Source organism: Peromyscus californicus, unplaced genomic scaffold (genome assembly GCF_007827085.1).
Source record: "Peromyscus californicus insignis strain IS unplaced genomic scaffold, ASM782708v3 Scaffold_8__1_contigs__length_139910024, whole genome shotgun sequence".
NCBI classification, from domain to species: domain Eukaryota; kingdom Metazoa; phylum Chordata; class Mammalia; order Rodentia; family Cricetidae; genus Peromyscus; species Peromyscus californicus.
The window spans coordinates 30598042-30612318 of NW_026294606.1; positions in this window are offsets into that span (position 1 = coordinate 30598042).

Sequence of the window (14277 nt, forward strand, 5' to 3'; positions counted from 1 at the left end):
GAAACCCTATACTTGTAGCAAGCTTTTCGGGACAGGGGCTGCCACTGTACCCTGAGAAGGAGACTCTAGGGTGTCATGGCAGCTGTGACTCATGGCAGCTCCAGAGAGCCCGGCGACTCCTTCTTGCAACACTAGCATGCCAAGACAAAATTAAGACAATGGCTGCAGTACCTGTCAGGCTCCCTGCCCCTCCTGTCTTGACCGTTTCAGATGCTACACTTTTTATTGTCTGCCCTTTAAGCCCACGAAGAATAATTCTTTTTTCTTATCCTTCTTCACTGAGCATACATTCAGCCATATTTATTGACATCTGCCACGTGACATGCACTGCATGTAAGGAAAACTCAGTCTGTGCTTCATGTTGTTGTCAGTTTGTGAAGACTTCCAGGGTGCAAAATACAAGTCCCCAATGTGGTGACTTCGTTGGTTTGTTTTGCTTCGGCATTTTCTGGTGCCAACCTCTAAACCCTGGCCAGGTCCTTGTACATGCTAAGTACTGCTCTACTACCAGGCCACACCCTTAGACCTTAGTGCAAAGTTTAATGCTTTCTGAAAGTGAGCATACCCCATGGACAACTCACCCCGGGCTTTCCAGTTTGCCTTCCTTAACTGCTGCCTGACCTGTCTCCAAGCTGCAGCCCCCACCTTCCCTGTGGAGGCCCACAAAGGGTTCCTAGAGATCGGAGCTTGCTTTACCCAGCAGAGCGGCATTAGAGGATTGCTTGACCACGTGCATGGTTACCAGGTGTTTGGAAGGGTCTGCACTTGGATGTGCGGTGTGCTTTGATCTAGCAAGGGGAGGTCTTTCACCCTGCCCCTTGGCATTCCTTTAAAAAAGCCCTTTAGAAGACACAGAGGGCCTAGTGGATAAGGATTCAGGCCCTCCCGAGCTATCCTGTGTTTTTGTCTCTCTCCCTTCTATATTTCTATCTAAATATTTCTCACTCCTCTCTCTTCAAGAGTACCCTGGGGTAAAAGGGGAAGTGGGTCTCCCACACTCCCCTCTGACTTATGCCTCCATTTTCCACTTATCACAGTGTTGACATTCTTACACCCCTTCCAGAGGCTTTTGGAAACTCTGGTGGATTTCCCAGGCCACCCTTGGTTCTGACAGTTTCACATGGAAGTTGCACATGCGTCTTCCTCCATGTAACCTCAAGTTTCCTGAGTGTAGAAACTTGTCCCCATCATTTCTCAACCAGCACAGTTTTTGCTACGCTGCGTTTTGCTCTGAGCACTATGTCACCTGGTTGGAACTCCTGCCTGCAGGTTTTCCCCTCTGAGATGACCATGGACTTGACCTGCTTCCAAATAATTAGCTCTGGCTTCTCAGCAGCAGCTGGTGAAGGGCTGGGTTACAGACTGCTGAGGAATGAGAAATGTTTGGGGTGGATGTGCATCAGCTGTGGTATGTAACATCACAGCCCAGCTGTCTGACATTGTAATAAGAACTGTAAGAGAGAGGGGTGAGGGGAACTTCGGGAAGGCAAGTGAAGGGACGGGGGCCATGCCAACAGTGTCTGTCAAGAGCCAGGCTCCTCTGAGAAACTGAGTTGTCAAGAATTTTGGATCCCCTTCCATGGTGAAAATCTCTCACTTTGGGGTATACTGAATTAGAGTGCAAAGGCAAGCTCTTCTAAAACCGGTTCTAGCTTGCTTCAGTAAGGTTTGCAGCAGTCAATTACCTGTGCAAACCTGGTGACTGTTGTAGCCATTTCACTTTTATGTCAAAACCCATTCTTCCCTCCTCCTCCTCCTCCTCCTCCTCCTCCTCCTCCTCCTCCTCCTCCTCCTCCTCCTCCCTGTGTGTCTGGGTGGAAAGAGAGAGAGAGCGAGAGAGAGAGCGCAGAGGTCAATGTCAAGTGTCATCCCTCTCCACCTTATTTTTTGAGACAGGGTCCATCCCTGAACATGGAGCTCATTGTTTTGTCTAGACTGGCTGGCCAGTGAGCCCCAGGACCCTCTGCCTGCTGCCAGGGATAGCTTTACAGTCATGTAGTGACCACACCTAGCTTTTATGTTGCTACTGAGGATTTGAACTCAAGTATGTCTGTAGCAGGCACTTACCCACTGTGTTATCCCCCCAGCCCCATTCTTTCCTTTTATGAGAAAAAGCTTTTGGAATGAATTTGGTTTTCTTGTTCTCTTAAAATCATATTCCTATGATGGCTCAGTAAGCTTGCCATACAAGCATAAGACCTGAGTTTGGATCCCTACTGCCCAGGTAAGAGGAAAGGCATGGTGAAGCAGCCTGTAATCCCGATGCTGGGGAAATGGAATCAAAAGGACCCCTGGGCTTCCTGGCAACTAGTCTAGCCAAAATTCGAGCTCCAGGTTCAATGAAAGACCTTGTCTCTAAAAATAAAGCAGAATTCAATTGAGGAGCACATTCAGTGTTGACCTCTGGCCTCTACACACACACATCATATATACACATTATACATTACAAACACATCATACACACATCATATACACAGATTGTGTACACAGATTATACATTACATACACATATACACAGATTATACATTACATACACATCATATACACACATACATTACATATACATCATACACACATCATATACCTAGATTATACATTACATACACATACACACATCATACACACACATTATACATTACATACACATCATACACACATCATATACACATATTATATATTATATACACATCATACACAGATTATACATTACATACACATCATATACACACATATATTACATACATATACATACATCATATACATATACACGGATTATACATTACATACACATTATACACACATCATATACACACATACATTACACACACATCATATACACAGATTATACATTATATACACATCATATACACACATTATACATTACATACACATCATACACACATCATATACGCAGATTATACATTACATACACATCATATACACAGATTATACATTACATACACATCATATACGTAGATTATGTATTACATACACATCATACACACATCATATACACACATTATACATTACAAACACATCATACACACAAACCATACTTATACCATCAATAACAAAAACAATGTTATTTTTCTGTGTCATAAAATTGATTCAGCAAAAATGTAATATAAAGGTTAGAAATAATCCATTATTCTTGTTATTTGTGGTGTGTGTGTGAATACAGTGCCTATGGAGACCAGAAGAGAAAGTCAGATTCCCTAGAGCTGGAATTACAGGTGGTTAGGAACTTGGATCCTTTGCAAGTGCAGTACATGTTTTTAATAAGTGAGCCCTCAACTTTGAGTATTTTTTTGTTGTGTTGATTTTATAATTCTGTCTGAAATAATTACTTTTTAATTTTGCAGTCTCTCCATGTATACAACCCACTATCCATTTGGGTCCTTGGCTCTTAATTCCCTTTGATCCTCAACCCTGAACCACTTTGGCTGACCATGTCTGAGTAGACAGACACATTTTATGACAGTTCTGATTTTGAACAGGGTGATAACCTGGTAAAAGCCAAACATCCTAAGCTCACCACCCCAAATCCAAAATCTGAATCTTTTTGAGTGTCCCTAAGAGGTAATTTCTACACCAGAAAAGATTAATTAGGATACATTTTGGACTTACCAAAATAGGATAGATAATGAAATTATTTTCTCTGAATTTGTCAAATACAAATGGACTAGACATTGCTTAGGTATTTATTACTTGTATATATTGTATATAGTTATTGTCCTTTTGTATATAGTTTTTCTTATATTAGTTATAAGCTTTTTCTTTTTTTCCTTTTTATTAAAATAGAAAAGGGGAAATATGGTGATATTTTATTTGTATTAAAATGTTATTTGTATGTTAATAAATAAAGTTGCCTGGGGGTCAGAGCTATTAGCAAGCCATAGGAAAGCAGGGCAGTGGTAGCGTACGCTTGTAATTCCAGCACTTAGTAGGCAGAGCTGGGTAAGTCTCTGTGTGTTCAGGGATACAGCCATTATTGGATACACATGCCTTTAATCTTAATACCAATCATGGAAAACCTGGAGGCCTATACAGACAGGCTGTGAGGAGGCAGTCATGTGGTTGGGTTTACAACCAATGAGAAGGCAGGACAGGAACTCTATATAAAGACTTTAACACAGGGGTAGCTCTGGTTCGGAGAGGTAGGACCACTGCAGGAGGAAGGGTAAGGTTTTGGCTCTTGGCTCTGACCTCTTGGCTTTCTTCTTTGAAAAAAAAAAAAAAAATCCACAACAAGAAAAGTTTGTTTTATGCCCAAGATGATTTTGAAACATTCTTAAAAATTGTTGTCAGCCTGTGTGTATAAGGTGTATATGAAACATAAATGAATTTCATGAATAGATACAAGCCCCCTGCTTAAGATATTTCATTAACATACAGGCAAATATTCTCAAATTAGAAGATCAGAAATCCAAAACACATCTAGTCCCACACATTTGGACAAGGAGTGCCTTTTATAATGGCATGGACCCCATTCCCGGGGGTTCCAGCTTCATGGCATGACCACCCAAGGCCCTACCTCCTAAAGCCCTCAGTTTAGGGATTAGGATTTGAACAGATGAATTTCCCAGGTCGCAACAGCCTGTAACACAGGGATAGACGCCTTGCTGAAGATTTCCTAGTGAGATGGAAAGGACGGACAAGAGATCCCGGAAACTGGAACCAGGGACAGAAACTGGTTTAACCCACTTTCTAGGTCATACTGAATCATCTTGGGTGGCAGCACAAAGCCAGCACATTCCAGTTAGTGCTTCATTTACATAATGTCTTTGCTAACTCCCAGGGTGGCCAAGTAAAGGAAAGGTGAAACCCAGCAGTGTGGAGCCCATGACGCCTATGGTGTTATGCAATGTGGAAGGAGAGTGGCCGGTGGAAGGAATCAGCTCAGTGTCACAATACCCACGAGGCCTACACGCTGACAGCGTGTGAAGACTGGCTGGGTCCTTCTGTCCTTTCTCCTTGCATGACCAAGCAAAGCCTCTAGGATAGTGCCTAAATTATGGGTCAGGACAGGAATGGGTTTGTAACTCTCCAGTCTAATCAGAAAAGATGCCAAAGTCAAGGTCAAAGTTGTTAGGCATTGAAGTGAAGCCTGTGGTCTAGGAGTTAGCTGGAGTGTCCAGGGTCCCAGTTTTCAGGAGCAGCTGAGGTCCCAAGGTCACCAGCCCTGTAGGCAGTTCTACCATCAATGAGGGGACAGCTGCTAGGTTCTTACAATATGATCAGACAGTTTGCTGAGGTGGTAGTATGTGTGTGACTCTTGTGTTTCACTCCCTTTCTCTACATACAGACTGCATCATCTGCCGCTTCCTGGACTCATCACTGTGGTGGAGACTTGAGTTTTAGTCTAGTTTCTTTGTTTAGCCTAAGGAACTTTCCTAGATTTTTCGAGGTTCATGTCTACTGATAAAGCCTGTTTCACGTCCCTGGAAGATCCTCATGACGCTTTCACTATGAAGCCTCTTCTGCCTGATGGAGGGTTCTGGGTCCGCACTTCAGTTCCTCTGGACGTCACCTACACCATAGGAGAAGTCAGGGGACCCATTATTCCCCGTGTTCAGCACATCTTCTTCTGAGGCTTCTTTTAGGATTGACCTCCATTGCTGTGATTATGCTGTGTCTTGCTCAGTTTCTCTGTTCACCATGCTGCAGTTCAGTGAGTTTGTTTGTTTAATGTATGAATTGGTATTTTCATCAAACTAAAAAGAGTTGGGGTCATTTTTTAAATGTCTAGCCCTCTTTGTTTTCTTTCCTCCTGGGGTTTTAATTGCGTGTATGTTTGCTGTCCTCTCACAGTGAACTGAAGTTCTGATCCTTTATTAACATCTCTTTTCTTCTTCCTGTGACTCAGTTTGACGGTTTCTATTAACATGTCTTCAAATTGACTGCTTTTCTTCTTCTGTGTCTAGACCGGTTAAGATGCCCCAGTGAAACTTCCATTTCAGGTGCTGTTTTTACTTCACTTTACTTTCAAATAATAATATAATATAATATTATAATGCATAATATAAGTAATATATCATCAATATATTAATATTATTACTATAATATATAATATAATTGACATGTCACAATATCCCTTATTTCATACCTACTATTTGTTTACTCCCTGTGTTTCTGTTTTACTGTAAATCCTGTGATGTTTATATTAGATATCTTAAAATTGTCTTTTAAAAAAGGACTTACTTTATTAGTTTTGTACATATGTTGGTCTGTGTATGGGTATGTGCACATGAATGTGGGTGTGTGCAGTGGCTGATGTACAGGTGGATATAACCCACCCAGTGTGGGTGCTAGAGTCAACTTGGATCTTCTGCCAAGAGCAGCACATGCTCGTAACCACAAAATATCTCTCTATATCTCTCCAGCCCTAAAATCATTGTTTTGTTGTTATTGTTGTTGTTTGTTTGTTTGTCTTGGTTTTGACTTTGGTTTTTTGAGACAGGGTTTTTATTTGTAACACTCCTGGCTGTCCTGGAACTTGCTTTGTAGACCAGGCTGGACTTGAACTCACACAGATTTCCCCTGCCTCTCTCTGCCTCCCAAGTGCTGGGATTAAAGGCAGGTGCCACCACCACCTGGCAAATTATTGTCTTTTAATAACATTTTCCCTCTGTTATTTCTAAATGTTTATTACTGATCAAATTGACCTTTCTGGATTTTCCTATTTCTTGGTGTGTCGGGCATCTCCAGGTTGAATGCTGGACATGTTGAATGTTTCATTGTTGACTTCTTTGGGCTTTGTTCTTCTAGGCAGGACATTACCTCTAGACCAGCTTGACCCTTCTGCAGCTTGTTGCTAAGCACTGTTATGATGGATCTATGCTGCCTTCTGCCCCATGCTGCTTTACTTACACAGTGGTCCCCCTTTCCAGTTTTACCTCCCATACTTTCAGTTATCTGCAGTCAGTCATGCTCTGAAAATATCAAATAGAAAATTCCAGAAATGAACAATTCATGAGTATTTAAAACAGTATACTGTCATAATTATTCTCTTTTTATTAGTTGTGTAATTATGACTATTAATCTCTTCCTGTACTCAGTTATAAACTAAACTTTACCATAGGTATGCTTATAATGTAGTGTATCTATAGGGCTCGGTACTAGCCTGGGTTTCGGGAACCCACAGGGAGATCTTGGAACATTTCCCTGTGGGTAAGCGGTAACCATTGTACTCCAAATATCTAACCCTATTGAGATGTCTATGGGAAGCCCTGAGGTTCACTTGAGACAGCCCCAAGCTGTAGCTCAGAATGCAGATTTCTCAGGATTTTGCAAGCTTTGATTGCCCTGTAGTGGCTCCTTTTCTTGATAGATGGTCTTTGCACAGCCTTATAGAATCTCATCTGCACACAACAGCCCAGCATTCAGGCAATATTTTCAAAATACTATGCATATTTATGGAGTCATTTGCTCATTCTTGAACCTTCGCGGCTTCCCCTCAGGCATGGTTTCTCTTAGCAGTTCCACAAGCCTCCTGTGCTCTGACTGGATGCCTGTTCCCTGTACCACAATAAGGAAAGGACCCAGGCAGGAAGCAGGAGTGATTCTGAGCCCATCTTATTATGTCTCTCCCTCCAGAGGCTGTAGTCATTAGACGTTTATCTTCTTAGGCCTGAAAAGCAGTTTTTTGCAATGTTATATCCAGTTTTTCATTGTTTATGACAGACTGGTGCTTTGATATCAATTGCTTCTTATACATTCTTCTTAATGAAGCATGCTATTTCCCCCTCATTATGTGGTAAAGCGTAAACAGCCATGGTTCCGGAAAAGGGTTGAAATCCTGTCATTTGCAACAATGTGGATAGACCTGGAGGAAACTGAGTGAAAGGAGCCAGGTACGGAGAGACAAAACACATGATTTCACTCATATGTGGGAGCTAAAAATAGCTGATCTGATATAAACTGGAAGTAGAATAGTGCTGACCAGGGAGAGGCTGAGGAGGAGACAGGAGCGGGGAATGGGGAGAGAGTGGCCAGTCAGAGCAGGTGACCAGAGGAAGAAGTTGCAAGGTTCTATGGTACAGCCGTGTGACGACAGTTACCGTGCACAATAGCAAATATTAGTAATGACTCGATCCGAGAAGCTAGAAGCCTCCAAACCAGAAAGACTCTTGTATAATATTAGAAGGACCAGCCTTAATATTATACATCCCCAGGGCTCAGGAGAGAAAACTATGTACAGCGAGGACTATTTTAGGGAAATAGAATCTCAGCACACCGAGCTCTTGGTCCAGTCACTTATTCTTCCAAATCTTCTCCATCTTCCTGTGCCCTGGGAGTCCCGGTATATATACACTTAAAGCAGTAATCCCTTGGCAGTGCAAAGCCAGGCTTCCAGGGTCAAATGGAGGGGTGATAAGTATCACAAAGAGGGGCAGTAATTGTTAATTATCATTTGCAACCCAAAAGGGAAGTGACTAATGGGGAAATGAATTAACTAAAGGTTAAATTTGGGTAATATCTAAGAAGAGGGATCTTATGTGCTCTACTATAGTCTTAAACGTGATTGGTAGAAAATGTTAAGAATCTATAAGTTGCTAGGTCAATGGGAGAAAGTAAAACTGCCTTCTTTTTTCCTGTGGCTCATATCTGTCCAAGCAATCTGCCATTTTTCTGCAGGGTGGAGGAAAGTGTGCTCGGTCGCTAGGCAACCTGTGTGCAGCTAGATGCTCTGGTGATAATTAAAGGGAGATCTGGAACTAGAGGTAAGATTTGGGAAAGGAGGAAGTTAAGCTTAATTGGCACATCCACCAGGCCTTCTCAAACAGGTAGCCTGGATGCTTAAGTCTGTTCTTAGAGAGTACAGAGGTATCTCTGATAAGGTCCTTTCCTCCATCTGGGGATGGACCTGGCCGGATGATGCCAATGATGATAATTACAGGGAGGCTTGAACTGGGGTTTGGACTGAGCATAGCTGTCAGTGCAGAAGGTTATCTAAATGTTCCTAGAAGTGGTTAGGTAAGAAGTTAGAGGTCTATAAAGTTAGTAAGGCTGTAAGAAAGGAGGGTCCGAGCTAAATTGTGTAAAGCTTTTACTTAAGGTCCATCTGACCTAGGCGGTGTCTCCTTGTGGAATTTACCTTAAATCAGGAGACTTATTATATGGTGGTTTGGACTGTTATTCCTGTTAGTCCTTGAATGTGGCTAAGGGAGATATCCGATTCCAGTGCTTAAAGGGGAGAAATGGATGAGCTGGGGGTAAGGAAGCCCTTCCTGAGACTGTTCTCCAAATACCTTGAATGTATATGTCCAAAGAGTGATCGGTCCACACTGTTAGTAATTCTTAGGGAAAAAATCAATTGGGAAAACTATGAAGGCACACACAATTTTCACAACAGAAGACAGCTGATATATGACAAGCCAAATAACACGAAATTCTCCATGGAATTTGGCTTCCTCTGAAGGAATTCCTTGATCCTTTCAGGTAGTGGTTTTGCCAGCTGAGTTCTTATAATATATTCCTGTGGCCTGTAGCAAAAGACCACGAGTTCAGTATCAAGTCTGTGGCCAAGGGCCCAAGGACCCCAAGGAGCCAGTAGTGCAAACCTCTGAGGCCAAAGGTCAAAGAACCTGGAGTCTGCTCTTCCAGTGCAGCATCGGGGAAAGAGCACTGTGCTCAGAGTGGAAGGAGCAGAGGAGGAAGGGCCTCCCTTCCATGCTCTTCTGTCCTTTTGGCTCTCTAGCCCACAGGATGGTGCTGCCCACATTCCAGGAGGTCTTCACCACCCATTTTGCTCATCCATTTGCGAACCTTCTCTGGAAACACCTCTCGGACACACTCAGGAGCAGTACCTTTCCAGATCTCTATCCAGTCTGCAGAATACCCCACATTAACTGTGACACATGTCCACCAGCCAGAGAGACTCGCTGGATGCCAGCACCTTGTGGACAAGCTTTGAAGAGCTCTCTGTGTTTTGACTTAGAAGGATGTGGAAGTAGTTGCCACCCAGGAGAACTAATGAGGCCCTGATCCAGAACATGGGACCAGGCAGACTGACATCATGAACTTTATAATGGGAAGCTGGAAGGGAATGTGACACCTCATCAGGCACCAGTGTGACAGACGTCAGGAAAATGGACTATACTCGACCACTCTCCACAGCAGCCTGGTATTACACACACCTCTGACTTGGAACCCATCTCAGAGAAAAGTTGACTATGGGTCTACCCTACATGGAAGTTGCTACTACCATTAGGGATTCATGAGATGGAAATTAAATAAAATAAATAAATTTTAGGACAGATTTAGATATTTTTATTTACACATGTTTATGTACTAAAATTTCATGTTCTCCAGCAATGGATGTTATTAATTTCAAAACACTGGCGACTTGATGAACAATAGCACACATTAAATGTAATTTGTGTTCTTTAATTATCAGCAAGGATTGGCACCATCCATATATCACAGAGTGAGAATTACTTTTAAACCCACCGCAGTGTCATGAATGGAACACGAAACCAATGCAATTGACATTCCCAGCCTTGAATCTGCAGATGAACTCATTTGCGCAAAACTGTCAAGCACCAAATAGGTCACTTAAAAGGCACATTCTCTGAGAACTGAAGATGTAGCTCAGTGGATAGAACACTTGTCTAGCATGCATGAAGCCCTGAGTCTGGCCCCTAACACTGTATAAACAGAGTTTACTGGCACATGCCTATAGTCCCAGTGCTTGGGAGGTAGAGGCAGGAGGATCAGAAGTTCAATGCCACCCGAAGCTACTTACATACTGAGTTCAAGGCCAGCACTGGATACGTGAAATCCTGTCAGGGAGGAGATCCTCACCAGACCTTCTGCCCATGTTATTGACTGGATACTGGAAATAAGGCCAGAGCACGAGGCCCAGTAGGATCCCAGGCTTTAATACTGTCAACATCTTGCTTTCTCTTTCCCAACAATCTAATAAATCTAGTATGTAAGTCTTTGAACTAGACTCCATATGAACAGAGGCAAGTAATTCTCCACATTGTGATATTTCCTTTGTATGTTAAAACTGTCTCCATTTGCTCAGAGGTAAATGCAATCCCCCATCGCACTCAGAAGTAATACCCATTTTAAAATAATTTCCATTACAAAACAAAATGGGGGACAGCAAGGTGACTCAATGGGTGAAGGGACTTGCCACGAGCCTGACCACTGGAGTTTGATCTCCAGGACCCTTATGCTGGAAGGAGGAAACTGACTCCCACAAATTGTCCTCTGACCTCCACAAGCGCTCTGCATACACACACACCTCCCATAACAAATGAATAAATATAATAAAGAAATAAAAGTAATAATAGTCAGATGTGGTGGCACATGTCTGTAACCCTACACTCAGGAGGCACAGGCAGGAAGATTGCAAGTTCAAGGTCAGCTAGGGGTGTTCATCTGGAACTTCCAGCCCCATTCCTGTCCCCCCAAACCCCACCCCCTCGGAGAATCTCCAACAAAGGGAAGGCCCCAAAAGCCCAGTCCCGAGTACTTGGTGACTACAGTAGCTCCTCCCCTAAAGTCTGCACCGAAAGCACTCCACACCTGGGCACAAACCCAGCTTATAGAGGACAGTCATTGCCCCTTGCCTACCGGGTATTTAAGCTCCCTGCTTTAGTTCAGACACGTGACTTCTCCTGCCTCTTCTCCTGCCTTGATCTCTGGGGGCTGGAGATCTCACCCAGGAGTTAGTTTCTTTGCTCAAAATAAACCTGTTCTTTCACTTTTTCAATTTGGCTTGATTTGGCTTACTGCGGCGACAGAGAAACCTTACTATCGAGATACAGAAAACCTACTAAGGGGTACATAGCAGGACCCTGTCCACCCAAAAGAGAAACAAAACACAATGTATACAGAATAAAGGTACCCTGGGTCTGGCAGGATGATCCATCGGTAAGACCCCTCCGGTCAGCCTGAGGACCTGAGCTCAGTCCCCAGGGCCTACATAGGAGAAGGAGAAAACTAACTCCATAAAGTTCCTTTGACTTCATGCTCTTGCTTTGGCATATCAGTGTACACACACACACACACACACACACACACACACACACACACACACACACACACAAACACACACACACACAGAAATTATGAATATAATTACATTTTTTAAAAGACTGTTCCCCTAGCCGGGCGGTGGTGGCGCACGCCTTTAATCCCAGCACTCGGGAGGCAGAGCCAGGCGGATCTCTGTGAGTTTGAGGCCAGCCTGGGCTACCAAGTGAGTTCCAGGAAAGGCGCAAAGCTACACAGAGAAACCCTGTCTCGAAAAACCAAAAAAAAAAAAAAAAAAAAAAAAAAAAAAGACTGTTCCCCTAACCAACTACTCTAGCACAACTGTTAGTTTTGTTTCTGTAACACCATCTAGTTCTCAATTAATTACATATTCTACATACTCATAATTCTAAATCATGACTCAGCATTAGCTAGCAATCTACTATATTCAGTCAACAAATATCCTAAGCCAGGGAAACAATGACTTGGCTGTTACAGACTTCAATTGTCACATCCTTGTCTTCTGCTTTTAACATTTATTCACTCACTCGTTTAGTCAGCAAACATGTATGATGCTGGGCACTACGGGTACAGATATAAATAAGGCTCTGTTCTTGCCCTTGAACTCCAAAAGTCCAGGTGGTCAAGAGTGTCATGGGCTCTCTATGCCTTTGCCCATCCTGGTATAAACTATGTTTTTTTTTTTTTTATAATTAATTTAACTTTATTTTATGTGTATTGGTGTGAAGGTCCCCTGGAACTGGAGTTACAGACAGTTGTGTGCTGCCATGTGGGTGCTGGGAATTGAACCTGGGTCCTCTGGAAGAGCAGCCAGTGCTCTTAACCGCTGAGCCATCTCTCCAGCCCCATAAACTATGTTTTTAATACTAATTGCACAGCAGTGGCCAGAGATGTGTGCTTTGGTTGAGCGAGTTACTTCCTTAAGGCTTTAAGAGCAGAACCATGGGTGGGTGAGATCACTCATGGGTAAAGACACTAACCACCACGTTTGACTGCCTGAGTTCCATCTGAGACCCACGTGGCGGAAGGAGACAGCTAACTTCTAAAAGTTGTCTTCCTCCCTCCACCAATGGTGCGCGCACACACACACACACACACACACACACACACACACACACACACACACAAAATAAATACATCTGAGAAAAAGATAAGGCAGAATCATGCCACGATCTAGAAGACTTGTGTCCATGTTGTGGTATAATCTCAACACAGCATATGCTTCTACTTCCGACCACAGGAGGGTTCATCAGATAAAAATGTTCCTTTGAATGAGAAAAACAATTAAGCATTGAAAATGGGGCAACAAAAAAAAATACAAGATAAAAATAGGCCTTACCCGCCTGCTTTATGAAAAATGTTTTTAATGAGTGGATTTGTTTTGTTTGGGTTTTGGTTTTTCGAGATGGAGTTTCTCTGTGTTGCTCTGGCTGTTGCTCTGGCTGTTCTGGAACTCACTCTGTGAACCAGGCTGGCCTCAAACTCACAGAGATTCACCTGCTTCTGCCTCCCGAGTGCTGGGATTAGAGGAGCATGAAACCACTACCCAGCCAATGAGTGGATCTGGAGGTAGTGTTTTTACCATATTTCACCTTTCCTGCATTGTATATTTATGAGGAAGCTGGCATGATGGCCACTAACCACACCATGCATCTGGCTAAAACTCCAGGTCAGTTAGTTATGAGGAATCTGACTTATACTTCAGGCCTAGAACCAATCACTAACCCTACTTGGACAAAACAAAACAAAAAGCAGGAAACCCACCGTGGTGTGGTAGTTTGAAAGTAATTGGCCCCCATAAGCTCATAGGGAGTGGCACTATTGGGAGGTGTGGCCTTGCTGAAGGAAGTGTGTCACTGTGGGGATGGGCTTTGAGGTCTCTTTTTTGCTTAAGCTTCCCTCAGTGTCACAGTCCACTCCCTGTTGCCTTCTGATCAAGATGTAGCCAGCACTATATTTGCCTGTATGCTGCCATACTTCTTGCCACGATGATAATGGACTGAACCTCTGAACTGTAAGTGAGCCATTCCAAATAAATATTTTCCTTTATAAGAGTGGCCATGGTCCTGGTGTCTCTTCACAGCAATACAAATCCTAAGACACCCAAAAATCAAAAGAACAACCCAGTCAGCCATTACACACGTTACTGTAACATCAGCTGTTAATGTCTTTCTTCAGTGGCTGGTGTCTGTGTGTCTCTGTGTGTGTGTTGCTGAATTATATGAAAGCATATTACAGATGTCTTAGCATTTGACTCCAGATATTCCT